This window comes from Hordeum vulgare, chromosome 4H, assembly GCF_904849725.1.
Source record: "Hordeum vulgare subsp. vulgare chromosome 4H, MorexV3_pseudomolecules_assembly, whole genome shotgun sequence".
Taxonomy (NCBI): domain Eukaryota; kingdom Viridiplantae; phylum Streptophyta; class Magnoliopsida; order Poales; family Poaceae; genus Hordeum; species Hordeum vulgare.
Genome location: NC_058521.1, coordinates 404,582,641 through 404,605,622, shown reverse-complemented (window position 1 = coordinate 404,605,622; position 22,982 = coordinate 404,582,641). Strand labels below are relative to the sequence as shown.

At 44.1% G+C, this 22,982-nt stretch overlaps 1 pseudogene; it reads right to left on the bottom strand.

The window, feature by feature from the left end:
- Positions 1–22,765, bottom strand: part of LOC123450566 — a 44,729-nt pseudogene extending 21,964 nt beyond the window's left edge.
- Positions 22,766–22,982: the final 217 nt, after the last annotated feature.

The window sequence follows — 22,982 nt, the reverse complement described above, 5'->3', positions numbered from 1 at the left end:
CGCCGCGTTGTCCAACCAAGCCAGAGCCCATAATGAGTTGTGGCTGTGCAGGTAAGCCTTGGGTCTTGAAGCCTCCGTCCGTCTCTTCGAGCCTGGCTGAAGCTTTCCGCAAGATGTCATGGCCGTCTCCAGCATCCTGGGTCATCCACTGGTTTCTCCAGGGAGTCGATCAACCGTCCTTCACCCAGAGTTGCATTGCATCGCGAGGTCTTCAAAATCTTGTCTTAACCAGTCTTGGTTATTTAATCAGCCTCGCATCACTCGTGTTATGCACTCAACCGAAATCCCGTCTACTCAAGCATAGCAATATGAAATTTGTCGTCCCGGGGCCAAGTATCGGGGTTGTTGTGTGCCTACCACATGATACTACAACCTATACTAAAATTTCCAAGTACCTAAGCAGCATGCAATTGGGCAAAGAAAGGTGAAACTACCATGCATTGAAAAACATAGGAGATAGTATGATCAAAATGACTTGCCTTGATGATAGTTGTCTTGATCGAGCGCTTCTAAGTAACAAGCTTCGCACTCCGGGTGATCTACCGATACAAACAAATACACACCATAAGCACTACAATCAATCAACAAGTAAAAATAACATCACAAGTAATAAGTAGCTATGGCCTTAGTGAAAGAATTCACTACACGTCACTAAGGCAGAAACTTGTTTCTGTTAAATCCCCAAGTAAATATATTTAAAAAAATTTGAAACTTATACCACAGTAAGATATAATCACTAGCAAGCAGTAGCAAAAAGAATCAAATAAAAATCATTTTTTAAACTCCTGCAATAAGCAAAATAAGGTTTAAACTAAATCTGATCTAATTCAAATTTGAAAATTTCAAACATAGACAAATTATATGTTTTAAAAACTACAGAAAATTTGTTATCTACTGGAAAAAGAATCAACCTCATTGCATCTCTAGATCAAAAGTTATGATCAGAACAAAATTGAAACTCCCTCTGTTTTCGAATTAAAACAGAAAAATAAAACAAACAGGAAATCCATGTGGCGGCTTCTGATTGGCTGATTGGTGTGCGTTGCAGGGGCTAAACAGCGGACGACCGTTATCTAAAGAAAACTACTCGGCTCAGTTTAAGTGACAGAAAAACCAATCCGGTTTTTTTGTAAGACCCAAAGGGGTATGCACATCTAATCTAACCCATTGATCTAAGATCCTACGGCGGAAAAACAACAAAAAGAAAAACTAGAGGAGGGAGAGGATCTCACCGTGGCTGGGAGGAGCTGGGCAGCTCCGGTGGCTATCCCGGCGAGGGGGGGCTGGTCACCGGCAGGGTGGGGCGGCGGAGGACGGGGCGGTCGGCTCCGGGGCGTCGGGGAGGCAGCAGGGGAGGCGTCAGGGGCGACGGGGAGGCAGCAGGAGCTTCTGCTGGTTCGAGCAGGGCGAAGCTCCGGCGACGTCGAGGGGGCGGCGTGGGGCTCGGGCAGGGCGGCGTGGGGGTGGAACGGGGCGAGGGCGGCTCGGGGCATCGGTTTTTATAGGGGGAGGGGGTAGCCGAGGAGGGTAGGGAATCGGGCCAGCCATGGAAGGTGCGCTGCTTGCTGGAGAAAGGAAAGTCACGGGAGAAGAAAGAAGGAAGGAAGAAGAAGAGGGAAGGAAAAAGAGAGAAGAAAAAAAGAAAGAAAAGAAAAGAAAAGGGGAAAAGGAAAAAAGAAGGAAGGGGTGGCGCTGCGGTTTGCGAGGGATTGGCTTCCTGGCGATGGGGATCTCACCCCAGAATATCTCCCATGTCTCTTTCTTTTAGCAGAAACTAAAACCAAAAAAAGGAAACAAATAAAATAAATAATATAGGATATTATATACCAAAATGATCAGAAAAATATCCTCTACTCGATTAGCATTTTTCCAAGGCAAAAATAAAAACTAAAAAAAAGTGTTTTTTTTCCAGAAAAAATCCCTTATGCTATATTTTCTTTTTGCAATTATTTTCACGATAAAACTTTGGCTTTCTTGGCTCAAAATATTTCAAAAATGCCTCACACTTTGGAGGGTCATTTTCCTCCGCTCTCTCTTGCGTGCAAGAGATTATTTCCCGGCACTTCTCGTGTGAAGAAAAAAAATAGAAATGCAAAAGCAAAAGTCGAAAGAATTCAAATGCAAACTTTATTTAAATCAATATGCATGGATGCTTAGCTACAATGTAAAACATTCCCACTTAGGAAAATTGGGATGTTACAAACCTACCCACCTTAAGATGAATCTCGCCCTCGAGATTCGGGTTGGCTAGAAAATAGGTGCGGGTGGTCTCGACGAAGATCTTCTTCTCGTTCCTAGGTGGCTTCTTCCTCGGTGTGGTGGCTCCACAACACCTTGCAGAACTTGATGATCTTGTTGCGGGTAACTCTGTTGGCAGTCTCGAGAATCTTGACGGGTTTCTCCTCATACGTCAGATAACTGTCAAGCTGTATGGCCTCTAGGGGCACTGTATCTCTCAACGGAACATCAGCCATCCCAGCGTGGCATTTCTTCAACTTGGAAACATGGAAGACATCATGAACTCCGGACAATCCTTCCGGCAGTTCCAGTTTATATGCAACTTCGCCTCTACGTTCAAGAATTTTGTAGGGGCCAATGAATCGGGGTGCTAACTTTCCTTTCACACCAAATCTCTTGATTCCTCGAAGTGGAGACACCCGAAGATATGCTCGATCTCCCACTTCGTATGTTACTTCCTCGCGTTTGCTGTCAGCATAACTTTTTTGCCTGGACTGAGCTATCTTGAGTCGGTCACGAATCAGCTTGACCTTCTCTTCAGAATCTCGGTTGAGGTCGGGACCAAAAAGTTGTCGGTCTCCAACTCCATCCCACATCAACGGTGTTCTGCACCTCCTTCCGTATAGAGCTTCGAAAGGGGCCATCTTCAGACTGGTCCGGTAGCTGTTGTTGTATGAGAACTCAGCATAAGGCAAATTGTCATCCCAACTGGACCCATAGTCTAGTGCACAAGCTCTCAACATGTCCTCCATAATCTGATTGACCCTCTCGGTCTGTCCATCTGTCTGTAGGTGAAAAGCTGTACAGAACTCCAATCTCGTTCCCAAGGTTTCATGCAGTTGGTGCCAAAATTTTGATGTGAACTGAGTCCCTCTATCTGACACAATGCTCTTCGATACTCCGTACAGACATACGATCCTGGTCATATATATCTTGGCCAGCTTGGCACTCGTGTAAGTAGTCTTCACAGGAATGAATTGAGCTACCTTGGTCAAACGATCGACCACAACCCAAATAGAATCATAGCCAGAACGGGTCCTGGGTAATCCTGTGATGAAGTCCATACCAAGCTTTTCCCATTTGCACTCGGGTATCGGCAGGTTATAGCAAACCTGCTGGCTTCTGATGCTTGGCTTTTAGTCACTGACAAACATCACATATTGCTACGAACTCCGCAATGTCTTTCTTCATTCCTGTCCACCAGAAACTTTCTTTCAGATCCAGATACATCTTGGTGTTGCCGGGGTGTATCGAGTACGGGGAATCATGGGCCTCCTGAAGTATGAAATTCCTGAGTTCGGGATCATTGGGCACATAAATGCGATCCTCAAACCATAAAGTTCCGTGTTCATCCTCACGAAAACTTTTAGCCTTCCCGTCTTTCATTTTCTGCTTAATCTCAGCTATCTCCTTGTCTGATTTTTGCGCCTCGTGGATCTTTTCTGTCAAAGTGGACTGAATTTCTAGTGTGGCAACAAATCCTCTTGGAACTATTTCCAATTTGAGCTCTCGGAGGTCATCGGCTAACTCCTGGGGTAATCCTCCTGCCATGAGTGTGTTCACATAACTCTTGCGGCTCAACGCATCGGCTACAACATTTTCCTTGCCTGCGTGATAATGCAATCTCATGTCATAGTCCTTGATCAATTCTAGCCATCGCCTCTGTCTGAGTTTCAACTCCTTCTGTGTGAAGATATATTTCAGGCTCTTGTGATCAGTGTAAACATCACAACTATTTCCGATCAGGAAATGTCTCCAGGTCTTGAGAGCGTGCACTATGGCTGCTAGTTCCAAGTCATGCGTGGCATAATTCAACTCATGGGGTATGAGCTGCCTGGATGCATAGGCTACAACTTTACCTTCTTGCATGAGCACTCCTCCGAGTCCTTGACGAGAAGCGTCACAGTAAACCTGGAAATCCTTCCGAATGTTCGGCAATATCGGCACTAGGGATGTAACCAGACGTTTCTTCAACTCTTGAAAACTGGTGTCATGTTCCTCAGTCCAAACATACTTGGACTCCTTCTTCAACAACTCTGTCATGGGCTTGGCGATCTTTGAGAAATTCTCAATGAACCTCCGGTAATATCCGGCAAGTCCGACGAAACTGCGGATCTCCTTGACTGAAGTGGGTGCTACCCATTCGGTGACTGCTGCGACCTTGGCAGGGTCCACTGTTATTCCTTCTCCTGAGATGACGTCTCCGAGGAATCCGACTTCCTTCAACCAAAACTCACATTTGCTAAACTTTGCATACAGCTTATGCTCTCGAAGTTTCTCCAGAACTAGACGCAGATGTTCCTTGTGTTCCTCCTCGTCCTTGGAGAATATCAGTATGTCATCGATGAACACCACGACAAACTTGTCCAAGTATTCCATAAATACCTTGTTCATCAGATTCATAAAATATGCCGGAGCATTAGTCAGTCCAAATGACATGACCGTGTACTCATACAAGCCGTACCGAGTGGTGAAGGTTGTCTTGGGTATATCCTGTTCACGAATCTTCAACTGATGATACCCGGATCGAAGATCGATCTTGGAGAATATTCGGGCTCCAACTAACTGGTCAAACAGATCATTGATCATCGGCAAAGGGTACTTGTTCTTGATGGTCACCTCGTTCAATGCACGATAATCGACAACCATTCTCAAGGACTTATCCTTCTTTTCAACCAAGAGCACTGGGGCTCCCCAAGGTGAAGAACTTGTGCGAATATACCCTTTGTCCAACAACTCCTTAATTTGCTTCTTGATTTCTACCAAGTCATTTGCGGGCATCCGATAGGGTCTCTTGGATATCGGGGCTGTTCCGGGTAATAGCTCAATCAGGAACTCAATCTCTCTATCAGGTGGCATGCCCGGCAATTCCTCCGGAAATACATCTGGGTATTCCTGTACAATCGGTACTTCCTACTGGACTACTCCCGTGAGAGAGTTTACTCGTTTACTCCGTGTCGGGCGCTGAGACACGTACTTAATCCGCTTTTGCTCGGGGGTGGTGAGCAAAATAGACTTAAGGGCACAATCAATATTCCTTTCATACTTGGCCAACCAATCCATGCCTAGGATAACATCCAATCCCTAGGACTCTAATACGATGAGGTCGGTGGGAAAATTATGATTCCCGATGTTGAGACTCAAAGCATGGGACCCTATCCCGGGTGTCATCATGCCTCCTGGGGAACTGACCTTAATAGGCTCGCTGAGGGTTCTAGTTGGCAAACTATACTTTTCCACAACTACCCTTGATATGAATGAATGCGTTGCACTAGAATCAAAAAGTACCAATACTGGACGTGAATTTAGCAAAAACTTACCAACCACACTATCGGGGTGATCATAGACCTCTTCAACATCAATTTGATTCACCTGAGCTCGAGGAAAAGGATTGGGCTTCTTTGCTGCAGAGTTGCCGTTGCCGTTTCCATTTCCCTGCGTGTTCTAGGGACATTCAGTGGCATAGTGTCCCGTCTTCTGACACTTGAAGCAGGTAATGTGATTCAGATCCTTCTGAGCTGGAGCTGAATGATGCTGAGTGCCAGTACCGCCATTCTTGAAGTTGCTGTTGTTGCGGTGGTTCCCATTTCCTCCATGGTTGTGGCCTCCATGGTTGTGCACTGGGTGGTTATGCTGGACGTGTCCTCCAAAATTACCGGATCTAGTCCCGGTATTCCCTGAATAGGGGGTGTAGCGAGGCTTCTGCTGAGTGCCGGAATTGAACTTTCCATTGCCATACTTCCACTTGCGGTTCTCCATCTGCTGGTGTTTCCCCTCCAAGAAGAGGGCCTTATCTACCAGCTCCTGGTAGTTGTTGAAGTTGGCTATGATCAGCTGAATGCTCAACTCATCATTGAGTCCCTCCAAGAACTTTTCCTGCTTGGCCGCATCATCGACCACATCCCCAGGTGCATAACGGGCGAGCATGCTGAATTCATCGACATACTGAGCCATAGAGCGATTTCCCTGGCGTAAGTTACGAAACTCACGCTTCTTCAGACTCATTGCACCAGCTGAGACATGTGCGGTACGGAAGGCTTGCTTGAACTACTCCCAAGTGACTCCAACAATGGGGTATGTGGTGGTGTAGTTCTCCCACCATGCAGCTGCAGGGCCTTCAAGTTGATGCGCGGCAAAGCGCACATTCTCAGCTTCAGTACAACCAGCAGTGATAAGTTCCCGCTCCATCTTGCGGAGCCAATCATCTACCACAATATGCTCAATGCTGCTGGAGAAAGTCGGAGGGTTCAACCTACGGAAACGGGTGAGATTGTCGGCCTGGGCTGGATGATGGTTGTTGTTATTGTTCTGGTTCTGGATGATCAGCTGCATCATGGTATTCTGTTGCTGAATCAACTGGGTGAGTTTCGGCGGAAAGTTGGAAGCAGGGGCACGTCTCGGAGGCATATGATGTTTGTAGGAGTAATGACACTACCCATATGAAATGCAACAAACAAGTATCACACCACACATTTTATTCAATACCATCACAAAGGTTCACACGGGGATACAAAATTCGATAACCTAAACATCGGCCTAAGCGTTTAACGATAAAATAAATTTGGTGGTCTAGTCTAAGTGTCCTCCTCAGAAAATCATGGTGGTGGGTCCTTCGATGGAGCTTTCTTCATAGTCCTCGTCATTGCTGATCAAGGGGGCTACGTCACCTTTGGGATGAAGGTTCTCGCCCATGTCCAGTTCCTCCTCCAATTCGTGCTCATAGTGGGCTTCCCGGGCTGCTTCTTCGAGTTCGAGTTCGCGGACCGACAGTTGCTTGATCTTCCTGGCGTCCTTGATCACACGATGCTCCAGAGTCCCGCTGTGCTTCTCCAAGGTCTGGGCATAGGACAGGAGAGCGTCCTTGGTCTTGCTTGAGATGATTTCTCCATCTTCTCTTCTCCGGGATACCGTGAATAGGTCCGGTGAAATAGGGCAGCCTCTGTACACTTCCTTGATACGTCCGAGTGCACAATGGACCGCCATGTCCCTTCCGAGAATCCAGTTGGGTGCGATGAACTTGAAGTCCACACGCTCAGTGCGCGGCTCGAATGTCCTTCCGGGAACGTGCACCTCAATCCTGTAGCGTGAATCCTCCGGGTAAGACGAAGTCGGCTTCCCTGTGATAGTCGGCAGAGCAATCCTCAAGTCCTTGGTGATCTGTATCAGCTCCTTTCCGAAAGGCATAGTGGCGTCGGGCTGGCAAAACTCCGTGAACTTAACGGGGATGAAGGTGGCCATCTAAAACATTGTAAAATCGGAGAGAAGTCAGAAATGATCAGAAGAGGAAATAGAGGATTTATAGACATAGGAAAATAGTATTCTTCCTAAGGCTTTTCCATTCCTAGAGGTTACATCCTACGGTCAGCGTGTGCTCTGAATACCATTTCTGTAGCGACCCGACTCAAGACGAGTCAATCCTCTGGTGTTTCCGTACCATCCCAAGATCATGTTGGTACACACTTAGTACATCAATGTATATATCAAGAGTTCAATCACACAACTTTATTAATCGAAATCTCATATCGAGTACTTTATTACAATAATGGATTACAATAAAGTGGCTGAAGGCCATCTCATGAGATATCTAACGAAGACTAGCGGAAGCATCAGGTAGACGAGTCCATCCGACTCCAGGGCATGTCGCTGAGCGTAGATCGTAGCCTCACTCCTGGTCGGAAAAGTACTCTGCAACATGATACGTTGCAGCCGTGTAGGTCAGCATATGGAATATGCCGGCATGTCATCAAAGAGAGGGGTAAAAATAATAATCAACTATCTCTACATGCATATTTGGCAGGTGCGGCTATAAGTTTTGCATAAAGCCTATTTTCTCCTACAACAAGAGGGGCTGGAAACAAAATATTACTACATTGTTTGTTGTTAACGAGATGGTTCCGCCAACCAATTCTCGTACCTGAGTTGTTGTTAACACCCACATCATTATTAAGTTGTGTCGAGAGTTCAGGGGAATTTCAATGCCTTCGGCTCAAGTTGTCCATGAACGTGGACACGGCTAGTCGATTAGGTTTGGGCACTCTGCAGAGTTTTGCACACGTTCCCCACAAGATTTGATAGCCTCCGAGTATGTCCTCGCACTTCAGGGTGTTTGAAGACCGGATGATCAAAACATGGTCTTTCAACGGGTCCCTCTGAATCCCTGTCGGTGCCCATCCATTCCTACCGTTCTTCTACATCTGCTAGCACCGCCTGTCCAGAGTCACCGCGTTGTCCAACCAAGCCAGAGCCCGTAATGACTTGTGGCTGTGCAGGTAAGCCTTGGGTCTTGAAGCCTCCGTCCATCTCTTTGAGCCTGGCTGAAGCTTTCCGCAAGATGTCATGGCCGTCTCCAGCATCCCGGGTCATCCACTGGTTTCTCCAGGGACCCGATCAACCGTCCTTCACCCAGGGTTGCATTGCATCACGAGGTCTTGAAAATCTTGTCTTAACCGATCTTGGTTATTTAATCAACCTCGCATCACTCGTGTTATGCACTCAACCGAAATCCCTTCTACTCAAGCATAGCAATATGAAATTTGTCGTCCCGGGGCCAAGTATCGGGGTTGTTGTTGCCTACCACATGATACTACAACCTATACTAAAATTTCCAAGTACCTAAGCAGCATGCAATTGGGCAAAGAAAGGTGAAACTACCATGCATCGAAAAACATACGAGATAGTATGATCAAAATGACTTGCCGTGATGATAGTTGTCTTGATCGAGCGCTTCTAAATAACATGCTTCGCACTCCGGGTGATCTACCGATACAAAAAATACACACCATAAGCACTACAATCAATCAACAAGTAAAAATAACATCACAAGTAATAAGTAGTTATGGCCTAAGTGAAAGAATTCACTACACGTCACTAAGGAAGAAACTTGTTTCTGTTAAAACCCCAAGTAAAGATATTTAAAAAAAATTGAAACTTATACCATAGTAAGATATATTCACTAGGAAGCAGTAGCCAAAAGAAGCAAATAAAAATCATTTTTTAAACTCCTGGAATAAGCAAGACAAGGTTTAAACTAAATCAGATCTAATTCAAATTTGAAAATTTCAAACATAGACAAATTATATGTTTTTAAAAACTACAGAAAATTTGTGATCTACTAAAAAACGAATCAACCTCATTGGATCTCTATATCCAAATTTATGATCAGAACAAAATTGAAACTCTCTCTGTTTTCGAATTAAAACAGAAAAATAAAACAAACAGGGAATCCACGTGGCGGCTTCTGATTGGCTGATTGGTGTGCGTTGCACGGGCTAAACAGCGGACGGCCGCTATTTAAAGAAAATTACTCGGCTCAGTTTAAGTGATAGAAAAACCGATCCGGTTTTTTTGTAAGACCCGAAGCGGCATGCACATCTAATCTAACCCTTTGATCTAAGATCCTACGGTGGAAAAACAACAAAAAGAAAAACTAGAGGAGGGAGAGGATCTCACCGTCGCTGGGAGGAGCTGGGCAGCTCCGGTGGCTATTCCGGCAAGGGGGGGCTGGTCGCCGGCAGGGTGGGGCGGCGGAGGACGGGACGGTCGGCTCCGGGGCGTCGGGGAGGCAGCAGGGGAGGCGTCCGGGGCGACGGGGAGGCAGCAGGAGCTTCTGCTGGCTCGAGCAGGGCGGAGCTCCGGCGACGTCGAGGGGGCGGCGTGGGGCTCGGACAGGGCGGCGTGGGGGTGGAACGGGGCGAGGGCGGCTCGGGGCGTCGGTTTTTATAGGGGGAGGGGGTGGCCGAGGAGGGTAGGGAATCGGACCAGCCATGGAAGGTGCGCTGCTTGCTGGAGAAAGGAAAGTCACGGGAGAAGAAAGAAGGAACGAAGAAGAAGAGGGAAGGAAAGAGAGAGAAGAAAAAAGAAAGAAAAGAAAAGAAAAGGGAAAAGAAAAAAACAAGAAGGAAGGGGTGGCGGTGCGGTTTGCGAGGGATTGGCTTCCTGGCGATGGGGATCTCACCCTAGAATATCTCCCGTGTCTCTTTTTTTTAACACAAACTAAAACGGAAAAAAGGAAACAAATAAAATAAATAATATAGGATATTATATACCAAAATGATCAGAAAAATATCTTCTACTCGATTAGCATTTTTCCAAGGCAAAAATAAAAACTAAAAAAAAATGTTTTTTTTAGAAAAAATCCCTTATGCTATATTTTCTTTTTGCAATTATTTTCACGATAAAACTTTGGCTTTCTTGGCTCAAAATATTTCAAAAATGCCTCACACTTTGGAGGGTCATTTTCCTTCGCTCTCTCTTGCGTGCAAGAGATTATTTCCCGACACTTCTCGTGTGAAGAAAAAAAATAGAAATGCAAAAGCAAAAGTCGAAGGAATTCAAATGCAAACTTTATTTAAATCAATATGCATAGATGCTTAGCTACAATGTAAAATATTCCCAATTAGGAAAATTGGGATGTTACAAAATCATCAAGCGGAGTGTTTGTGTCCTCATATCACATGTTGATGTAGTCAAGGAGGACCTTGGGGTCCATTGCCAGAGGAATAGTACTGCCTGATGCTTGAGCTACTCTTTCCTGCTTGTTTCTGATGATTGCTTGCAGGGTTTGATCATCAAATTCATCACTGCCCTCTGATGCAGACGGGACGGTGATGATTTTGCTGGGGCTTGGCAGAGTTGCACGTTCAACAGATACCTGAGTCTTCGCAGGAGGTGTTGAAGACTTTGTCCCCGAGCTGGTTGCAGCTGGGAGTGAGGAGCTGGAGCTGGCGGTCATAGGCTTCATGACTTGCTTCTGTACTGGTTTCTCTTGAGGCTTTGGTGGTGGTGCTGAGGATTTTGAAGCTGAGGAGATTGGTACTGAGGGCTTTGGCGCTGATGGTTTTGGTGTTGAAGGTTTTGGTGCTGAGGGTTTTGTGACAGAAGCCTGAGCAGACTTCTCTTGAGGCTTTGGAGCCCTTGGCTTTGACGGCACAGACTGCATTTGAGGAATCTCGGAGCCAGAAGTTTCTGCGGCAGAGGAAGTAGCAGCAGCTGAGGATTCATTGAATTTCCTCACTGCAGTTTCTGCCTTCTTCTTGAGCTTAGCAAGATGCTTTTCCTTCTCATCTGGATAGTCATCAATTGTCATGAGGCTTGTGGGATGTGCTAGTTGATGATCCTCAAGTGGGGCCCGTCTGCCAGGGGGCTTCAGAGCGAATTTCTTCGCATACTTGGGAGTCACAAACCTGTATTCCTTCCATTCCTTCGCCCATCGGCATTCTATCTTCTGCAGCTTTATCTTTCTCTTGGCCATTGTCTCATTTTCATCAAGCGTGCAATAGTCCAAGTAAATATCCTCAGGGATATCCACAACTGTGTTTTGCTCAAGTTTCTTTCCTCCCTTCTGTTTTCTGTCATCCTCCATTTTCTTCAGCTGAGGATTTTGCTGATGAGATTGAACTCTTGAGGATTCTGATGAGACTTGAAGATTTTCTACCAGAAATGCTGCAAATGAGTTAATGTGATGAGAACCGAGAGATTCATCAGCTGACATGTGTGTACCTATGAACAGAGTATAGTTGCGAGGAATTTGGAGAGGTCATATGCGTTCTCAGATTTGAAGAAAATGAAAAAGTTTGATAGTTGAGGAATATAACAAGTGGTTGAGGAATTTGCCTAAGCATACTGTTCTTGGGTTCCAGAGTTGTACAGATCCGAAAATTCGCACAATTGAGGAATCTCATGAAAATCTTAGATGCTTAGCATAGTTCATCAATGATGTGGTGATAGGCAGTGTTTGAGGAATTAAGTGCTTATCGATTCTTGAGGAAAAACAGATTTTACATAGAAGATGTAAGTTTTAGATCTAAGTTGCTGTAAAAATGGGATTTATTTACCCTGGAAGGTGCGCACAAAGAACACAGAAAGGTGTGTAGAGAAGCTCTTCGTTCAGGTGTCCAATGCACCCTAACCCGGCGACAGAGGACGTCTACGGCGGCAGCGGACGAAGATGGTCCGACTCCGGCGTGATTCGGGCGACGGAGAAGTCGAGGCAGTGAAGCTCTTCCTCACCGGCGTCGAGACTACCAGCGATGGCGCTAGGGTTTGGTGGTTTTTGCTGTGGCAGGAGAGTGATGGAGCGAAGAAGAGTATGCCGAGGGGGATAAGGACATATTTATAGAGAAAAGTTACTGTTGGCGCAAAAATTTCGGACCAAATAGCCCCTCCCTCTACGTCTCCGCAGGACACGTGTAGCTCCCGAACAGTGCGGTGGAGATAGTGGAGATCGTGGTTATCCGATCGTGGGAAGTGGGGTTCAGTTACTGTGTATTAAAGAAACAATTTTTGAAGATTTGAGGATTTTCGTTACAAAATCATCAGCTGACAAGGACGCAGTGAGGATTTTGAACAAAGTTTCAAGTAGAACGCATATGAAGAATTGAATAGACTGGATGAGTATAGCATAGAGGGAAAGTAGGGTCCGATCACATTCACTTAGCAGAAATGTTAACTTGAAGAAATAGCTATAAGTGAATGCCGTTGAGGATTTGAAATCTCAGTCTATATAGTCAAATGAAAGTCATCAAGTGTTTTTGAAGATTTTGTGATAAATCATCACAATGAAGAACAACTGTTTTGAAGAAAAACACATTTTGAGGAAATAGAACATTTGAAGAAAATCAACTTGAGGAATTTCACATTGGGCGGTGGCGTGGCCCACCATATAAGAATGTTGATTACAGACGCCGCGTACAATTGTCGTAGGGCCGTGAGAATCAATTTCTTCGTTGATTTCTTCACACTGAGAGTGACATTCTTCATCAGTTGAAGAAAATCGATTCATCATGTGTTGCACATCTAAGTCCTCAATTTTGCATAAGTGTTAGGATGTGTGCATGTTTTTACAAAACATTTGAAGATTCTAAGATATTTAGCTCACACCGCAACTTGCAAAACCTTTTCTCGTCCAAGGGCTTAGTGAAGATATCTGCCAATTGATCATCAGTTTTCACATGGTCGATGAGGATATTGCCCTTGAGGACATGGTCCCGAAGAAAATGATGACGAATCTGGATGTGCTTGGTCTTCGAGTGCTGTACTGGGTTGTATGCAATCTTGATAGCACTCTCATTGTCACAGTATAGAGGCACATTCTTCATGTTGATGCTGTAGTCCTTGAGGGTTTGCTTCATCCATAGTAATTGAGCACAGCAAGAACCAGCAGCAATGTACTCAGCTTCGATAGTGGAGAGTGATACGCAGTTCTGCTTCTTTGAGGACCAGCAAACTAGTGATCTTTCGAGGAAATGGCATGTGCCAGAAGTTGACTTGCGATCCACATGGTCACCAACATAGTCAGAATCAGAATACCCTACCAGATGAAGATTTGAGCCCTTGGGATACCATAATCCTAGTGTTGGTGTGTGAGGTAAGTATCGAAGAATATGTTTCACAGCCTTATGGTGTGATTCCTTCGGTTTTGCTTGAAAACGTGCACACATGCAAACACTAAGCATTATATCTGGCATAGATGCACATAGATACAATAAAGAACCAATTATAGAACGATATACCTGCTGATCGAAATCTTTACCATTTTCATCAGTGCCGAGGTGGCCGTTGGTAGGCATTGGAGTCTTGGCTCCTTTGCATTCATGCATGTCGAATTTCCTCAGAACATCTTTGAGGTATTTCTCCTGTGATATGAAGATTCCATTGCATTGTAGACGAATTTGAAGACCTAAGAAGAATTTCAGCTCCCCCATCATGGACATCTGATATTCTTCACTCATCATGTAAGCAAATTTGTCACTGTATCGTTTGTCAGTACAGCCAAATATGATATTATCGACATATATTTGGCACACAAATAGCTCATTATCATAGGATTTAGTGAAAAGAGTTGAATCGAGTGAACCAGGTTTGAAGCCTTTCTTCATGAGGAATTCCTTCAATGTATCGTACCATGCCCGAGGGGCTTGCTTGAGACCATAAAGACCCTTTTTGGGTCTGAAGACTTTGTCTGGATTCTTTGGATCCTCAAAACCTGAGGGCTGAGAAACATATACTTCTTCCTCAATCTTACCATTGACGAATGCACTTTTCACATCCATTTGACATAAGATGATGTTATGATGATTAGCATAAGCAAGTGGTATTCGAATAGCTTCAAGTCTAGCAACAGGTGCAAAAGTTTCATCGAAATCTATTCCTTCAACCTAGGTGTAGCCTTGGGCTACAAGTCGTGCCTTGTTCGTCGCCACTTGACCGTCCTCATCTTTCTTGTTTCGGAAAATCCACTTGGTGCCGATGATGTCGTGCTTGCGAGGATCTGGTCGTTTGATGAGCTCCCATACGTCATTCAGCTTGAATTGAAGAAGTTCGTGTTGCATAGCTTGGATCCACTCCGGTTCCAAAAAAGCCTCAGCAACTTTTGAGGGTTCTGTGATGGATACAAAGGATAAATGCCCACAAAAGTTAACTAAGTGTGAAGCTTTTGAGCGAGTGAGAAGACCTAGCGCGTTTATGTCGTTGAGGATTTTGTCAAGTTCTATTTCATTTGCAATCCTCGGATGAGCTGGTTGAGGATTTTGTCTTGGCTGAGGAAGTGGTTCTGGTGCAATTTCCTCAGGAGCATCTTCTTGATTTTCATCAGTGATGGGGATCGTTTCTTCACCAATTTCCTTAGTGGGGACAATGTCTTCAGTAGGCTTGAGCTTTATTGCTTCCTCAGGAGACAGCTTATCTGGATCAGAAGGCAATTGCTCTCTTTGCGAGCCATTAGTTTCATCGAACCACACATCTACAGTCTCAACAACTTTGTTGTGATAGTTGTTGAAAACTCTGTAAGTGTGCATGTCCTTTCCATAACCGAGCATAAAACCTTCATGTGCCTTAGGTGCAAATTTTGAGCTATGGTGAGGATCTCTAATCTAGTATTTTGCACCGAAGACTTTGAAATAACTTACATTGGGTTTCTTGTTAGTGAGGAGTTCATATGAGGTTTTCTTGAGGAATTTGTGAAGATATACCCTGTTGATGATATGGAATGCTGTGTTGATTGCTTCAGGCCAAAAGCGACGAGGAGTCTGATATTCTTCAAGCATAGTTCTTGCCATTTCAATCAGAGTCCTGTTCTTCCTTTCGACGACACCATTCTGCTAAGGAGTATAAGGAGCAGATAATTCATGAGTAATACCAAGTTCATCAAGATAATCATCAAGACCAGTGTTTTTGAACTCAGTTCCATTATCACTCCTGATATGTTTGATCTTGATGCCAAAGTTCGTCGAGGCCCTTGAAGAAAATCGTTTGAAGATTTCCTGCACTTCAGTTTTATACACTATGATATGCACCCAAGTATATCTGGAATAATCATCAACTATGACGAAGCCATATAAAGATGCTGCATTGGTTAGTGTGGCATAATGAGTAGGTCCAAATAAATCCATATGAAGCAATTCGAATGGACGTGTAGTGGTCATGATAGTCTTCAAGAGATGCTTGGATCTGGTCATTTTCCCAGATTCACAAGCACCGCAGAGATGATTCTTGAGGAATTTGACTGATTCAATTCCGATGACATGCTTCTTCTTCGTGAGCGTGTGCAAATTCCTCATGCCTGCATGACCTAGTCTTCGGTGCTACAACCATCCTTCTGAGGTTTTTGCTAATAAGCAAGTGGCTGGTTGAGGACCTGTAGAGAAATCAACAATGTATAAATCCCCTCTTCTTACACCTTCGAAGACTTTGGATCTGTCAGATTCCATGATGGCTACACATCTATATCTACCAAAGATAACAATCATATCAAGATCACAAAGCATCGAGACTGACATGAGGTTAAAACCAAGGGATTCAACAAGCATCACTTTGTCCATATGCCTATCCTTGGAAATAGCCAGTTTGCCAAGTCCCAATACCTTGCTTTTACGTTTGTCAGCATATGTGATTTGCTTCAGAGGTGATGGAGTTAGTGGCATATTCATCAGTAAGCTTTTATCACCAGTCATGTGATGTGTGCAGCCAGTATCAAGAACCCACTCACTATTCTTGGGTTTGTCATCCTGCAGAGGAATTAGTACAGCTTACCATCTCATATGCTTCAGATTTGAAGAATATGATACTAATTTCATCAGATCAATAATTTCATCATAACAGAAATGTAAGGACGTGTGAAATATTTCTATTTCATCAATCATTAGCTTGTATCCTAACAAGCATTTCTTCAGGTCTCCTCAAATTCTTCAAATGATAATTTTCATCTGGAGACCTGACCTGCAGAAGTGATTAGTTCGATTTCTTCACCACCCACATCTGAAGGGGTGGCAAAGCATTCATCATCCTTCGAGCACCATATGAGAAAGGTGGCATTGAGGCCAATGCACTTCTCTTAACAGTAGGGGGATTAAAGTACTCATATGAATATGCAGAGAACTGGTTAGAGGATTTATGAACATAATGATTTGAGGAGTAACGCTCATATTCATATTCCTTGTAGTTTCCCTGCATGTTAGACGCATTAGCACGGGTACGAGCATGGTTTTGACTAGTTGAGGATTTTGATCCTCTAGAAGACTTTGGTCCTCCTGAGGAATTTGATCTGGGGTTCAGATTCTTCAGTGGTGGTGTCATGAGGACATTCACCTGAAGATTTTCAAGACAGCTTTTGGGAACCCAGATTTTCCTCGGGGGAGGGCCATTCCTGCAGTTAGTTCCAACATACCGAGCAAATACTTCACCAGGTTGATTTTTGAACAGTTTACAGTTGGAGTCAAATGACTCATCTGAGGAATAGGATAATTCACATGAAAAGCCAGTTAGATTAGATGGATCAAAAGGAGGCCCAGTAGCAGCAACCCATGAGGTTTTGGGATACTGCTCAGTTTCCAATAAGATCCATCAGCATTTAATTTCCTCTCAAAGGCAATTCCTTCTTTCCTCGGGTTCCTGTTCAAGATCTGCTTTTTGAGCACATCACAAAGGGTTTGATGTCCTTTGAGGCTTTTGTATATGCCTGTCACGTACAATTCCTTCAACCATGCATTTTCATCAGTAACATTTGTGTTTTCCTCAATTGAGGAAATAGACACGAAAAGTGCAGTTGAAGAATTTGTAGCAATAGTAGCATTTGATGATTCTGGTGAGGAATTAGCAGTTTCGCGTTCAATGCATTTAAGACATGGAGGAATGAATTCAACTTGACCAGCGCTGATCTGTGAGCTAGTAATGAATCATTTTCCATACGAAGATCATCATGAGACATCCTCAGCTTCTCAAGATCAAGCTTCCTTTGAAGAAATTCATAGGAAAGCTTCTCATGATCAGTGAGGAGTGTATCATAACGATCCTGAAGATTATCAAATCTAGACTGAAGACTTTTCACATCTTCAGTGAGGATTTGGGTAAGGTTCATTTCATCATTCAACAGATCATCACTTTTATCTAGAAGTTTCTGAAGCTTTTCCAGGGCAGTTTGTTGTTTAGTGGCAATGATAGCAAGTTTACTGTAACTGGGTTTCTTATAATCATCAGGTTCATAGTCACTTGAATCAGAGGAGGAGGCATTATTTGGTACCTTTGAACCCTTTGCCATGAAGCAATAGGTTGGAGCGAAGTCATCAGTATGGATGGTGCAATCATTTTCTTCAAGATTGAAGATTGACTTGCTGACGAAAGTGGTTGCCAGTGCAAGCCTAGCCTGTCCAGATTCTGAGTCTTCATCAGAACTCTCTTCTTCATCACATTCCTCTAATTCTGCCTCGAAGTCCATTTCCTTGCCAATAAGTGCCCGAGCCTTTCTGAAACTAGTCTTCTTGTGTGATGAGGGCTTTGAAGATGAGGATTTTGAAGATTTCTTCTTCTTCTTCGAGTCATCAGAACTGTCATCCTTGTATTTCTTATTCTTTGATTCCTTTCCCCAACGGGGACAATCAGCAATGTAATGACCTGATTTCTTGCACTTGTGGCAGGTTCGTTTCTTGTAGTCCTCAGATGAAGATTCTGATTTCCTCATGTCTCTTCTTGAGAGTTTGCCGAACTGGCCACGTCGTGTAAATATCTGGAATTTCCTCACGAGCATTGCAAGCTCCTGTCCAAATTCTTCAGGGTCACCAATGCTGTCATCTGTGTCTTCTTCTTTAGATGAGGAAATTGCTCTAGCCTTCAGTGCACGTGGTCTGGAATAGCTTGGTCCATATAGATCTCTCTTTTCTTCTAGCTGGAATTCATGAGTATTTAGCCTTTCAACTATATCAGCTGGATCAAGCATCTTGTAGTCTGGTCTTTCTTGTATCATCAGAACTAAAGTATCAATGAAGAATCCAAAGATCTCAGCAGTTTCTTCACAACTTCGTGATCAGTGATGTCTCGAGCTCCTAGTGCTTGCAGTTCATTTGATATGCCAGTGAGGCGATCAAAGGTGTCTTGGCAGCTTTCATTGTCATGTCTCTTGAAGCGATTGAAGAGATTGCGAAGAACATCAACACGAGAGTCACGCTGGGTTGATACTCCTTCATTTACCTTGCACAATCTCTCCGAGATCAGTGTTGTAGAGCCCAAAGCACTTACTCTTCCAAACGGGCTTGGACTTAGATGGCCACAGATGATATCCTTTGCTTGAGAATCGAGTTGCTTGAATTTCTTCACATCAGCAGTAGAGACACTAGCAGAGATGATGGGGACGCCATGTTCCACAATATACCAGAGATCATTATCAATAACTTGTAGATGCATTTGCATTTTGTTCTTCCAGAAGGGAAAGTTCTTTCCTTCATAGGTAGGACATGCTACAGTCACCTTAAACATGCATGCAGTCGACATAACTAAAACTCCAGGTGGTTAAACCAAAATCACACAGAACAAGGGAGTACCTTGCTCTGATACCAATTGAAAGTGCGTTATATCGACTAGAGGGGGGTGAATAGGAGATTTTTAGAATTTCATCACTAAGGAAATTCCTTTTGAGGAAATTCCTCACTGATGACTAACTTACAGCGGAAACAATAAAGGATCAGAAGTGCAAAGTTTCCCAACAGTAGTTTTTTAGAGTGAAGAATGTGAAAACAGATTGCACTGTGAGCAGGCACGTAGAATACAGATGAGGATTAACTGACGTGAAGAATTTGGGGTTGAGGAAATTCAGAGAAAGTCTTCAGGAAATTCTTCAAACAGTCGCAGTGAAAGTCATCAACACATAATATGAGGAAAATAAGGAGTTGAGGAATTAGAACCCGTTTCTTAGTGAAGACAGTCGTTGATGACCCAGTTCCAACTGCTGTGAAAGTCGTACATCTGGTTTGGAGTGGCTTGGTATTGAAACCAAAGGACACACAGTCTCGGGACACACGGTCCCTACCGTATTCTCCTTGAGGTAAGGACACACAGTCCTCGCCCAACACTCGTGGTAAGTCTTCACGGGAGACTTCCAAACCCTCACAAACTTGGTCACCCGGCGATCCACAATTGACTGCTGGAAAGCTCTAGACCATGACGCCTAACCGTCTGGAGGATGCACAGTCCTCAAAGGTAAAAGTCTTCAGTCCCACACAGGAACAACTTCTTGAGTGATGCTCAATCACTAGGTTTGGTTTGTGGTTTCGGTGTATGGGGTATTTCCTCACTGATGAATTACTCTCGAAGACTCTGAGGAATTGGGTTGCTCTTATGACAAGTGTCAGTTTCTAATGGAGAAGCCAACCAGCTAGTGGTTGTGGGTGTGGCTATTTATAGCATGGGAGCATCCCGACATGATTTGACACTAATGCCCTTAAATAATATGAATGTTGGAGTGGATAAGACCAATGACTTGGCGTAGCTATCGAAACGGTCGGAACCCTCAACTGTGAGAGTCCTCATGTCACTTGTATTCCTCACTTCAGGATTTTGGTAGGATTAGGCTTGGGTTGAGCATCATGAGGAAATTCATTCCAAAGTGTAACTTCGACCCCCTTTAACAGTACGGTGTTCCTATTACTCAAATAAGAAGAAAATAAAACAGAAAGTGTAAATATTCATGCTTAAAATTCTTCAGAGTGATTTTCTTCAAGACACATCGGACTTCTCAATATCAGTATCTTCATGAGGAATATCAATTTCATCGCAGATTCCTCGCGATTCATTTCTTCAGCTTCAGACCAATTTCTTCAACTGAAGACATATATTTTTAGGGGTCGATATTCTTCAAATATCTCAAAATTCCTCAATGACTTATAGATCCTGTGTACACTCACAAACACATTAGATACTTAACCCATAAGTCTTCAAACCACCAAAATCACTAAGGGGCACTAGATGCACCTAAAGATTTTCCTGGGGTTCTGGTTCTTCACTCGCGGTGTCATGAGAACATCGACACGAGAGCCACACTGTGTTGAGACTCCCTCGTTGACTTTGGACACCCTATCCCAGATAAGCTTAGCTGTGCCCAAAGCACTCACTCTGCCATACTGACCTTTGCTGAGATGACCACATATGATATTCTTCGCTTGCGAGTCAAGTTGCTTGAACTTCTTCACATCAGCGACATAGATAGTAGCAGTGAGGGAATGCCATTTTCCGCAATATACCATAGATCATTTTCAATTTCCTGAAGATGCATTTGCATCTTGGTCTTCTAGTTGTGGAAGTCCTTTCCTTTGAAGATAGGACATCCTCCAGTAACCTTGATCATACCTGCAGTCGACATAACTAATACTCCAGGCGGTTAAACCAAAATCACACAGAACAAGGGAGTACCTCGCTCTGAGACCAATTGAAAGTGTCTTATATCGACTAGAGGGCAGGGTGTTGAACAGGAGATTTTTACTATTTCTTCACTGAGGAAATTCCTAGTGAGGAAAGTCCTTCGTCATGAACTGAGTGCAGCGGAAGTGGAAGCAAATTAGGGGCGCGAAAACATCTACAACAAAGTACTCAACGAGATTTCAGATATTCGGTTTGCACGGGTCACAAGTACATGATAAGCAGGTGAAGATTAACTCAGGTGAAGAATTTGAGGTTGAGGAAATTCAGAGAAAGTATTGAAACAAATTCTTCAAATAGTTCAGATGAAAGTCTTCGGCATACAATTGAGGAAATGAAAGAGTTGAAGAAATAGAACCCGTAGCTTAATGAAGACAGTTGTTGATGACCCAGTTCCAACTGCTGTGATAGTTGTACGTCTGGTTCGGAACGGTTGGTATTGAAACCAAAGGACACACAGTCCCGGGACACACAGTCCCTACCATATTCTCCTTGAGCTAAGGACACACAATCCTCGCCTAACACTCGTGGTAAGTCTTGCGGGCATACTTCCAAACCCTCACAAACTCGGTCATCCGACGGTCCACAATTGACTGCTGGATGCTCTAGACCATGACGCCTAGACGCATAGAGGATGCACATTCCTCAAAGGTAACAAGTGGCGGTTTCACACAGGAATAACTTCTTCAGTGATGCTCAATCACTTGGGTTTTGGTTCGGGTTTGGTGTTTGGGGTATTTCCTCACTTGATGACTTCCGCTCGACGACTTTGAGGAATTTGGGTTGCTCTAAATAACTGGTGTCAGTTTCTCTCGGAGCAGCCAACCAGCTAGTGGTTGTGGGGGCGGCTATTTATAGCCTGGGAGCATCCCGACATGATTTGACATAAATCCCTTTAATAATATGACCATTGGGTGGAAAAGATCTGTGTCAGGTGGCGCGTGACGCGGCAACGGTCGGAACTTTCAACTGTGAAAGTCCTCATGTCTCTCATATTCCTAACTTTGAGGATTTGGTAGATTTAGGCTTGGGTTGAGTATCATGAGGAAATTCGTTCTGTAGTTTTACCTCGACCCCCTTTAACAGTACGGTGTTCCTATGACTCAAGAGTGAAGAGAATGAAACAGAAAGAGTAAATCTTTATGCTTCAAAGTCTTTAGAGTGTTTTCTTCAGGACACACTGAATTCCTCATCTTCAATATCTTCATGAGGAGTATCAACTTCTTCACGATTTCTTTGGGATCAAAGCCCTCGAGGAATGACTAAAGTCTTCACCCAAACACATTTATTTTTAGGGGTCGATATTCATCGAATAACTCAAACTCCTCAGCGACTTATAGAGCCTGTGTACACTCACAAACATATCAGTCTCTTAACCTATAAGTCTTCAAACCACGAAAATCACTAAGGGGCACTAGATGCACTTACAAGACTTCCATCTTTAAGCCGAGCCATCCTATCCCCGATGGATCCCTCGAAAAACTTCTTCACTACACAAAGCTGAAATACACGAAACAAAACTAAGGCACGATGCCATGTTAATTAATTCATTCACACACAAGCCAACATCAAGTCTTCATCAGAAAATATCATACCCTCCCATTCTGCGTCTAGATGCCATGTAGGAAGCACACATTGCCTAGGCCGTTAAATTTGCCGAAGGCCACGTTGAACCTTGTCGAGAACACCTACAACTAGTCATCCCTGACCTGGTGCAACATCTTCATGTCAAACTCGTGGTACAGGTTATAATACTTTGTCTCTTGTGGTGCATCGCTATCCAAGCATTCACGAAGAGGCGTCTCCCTATCCGGTGCATCGGATTCGGCACCACCAGGTTGATCCACATGCTTATATGAGAGTAACCAATACGAACCTTGGAAGAAACGGATGTCAACATCGAGGAACTGCTAGGACCAGGAGGAGGAATCATGTAGGTCTAGGGAGCGGACCACCAGGGCACCGCGACTTCTATGCTCTCAGATCAGGTTGTCGGCGTCCGATGTCAGCATAGGAGGACGCCGTTGGCACGCACTCACGTCTTTCCGTGTGGCAACAGAGGTAGA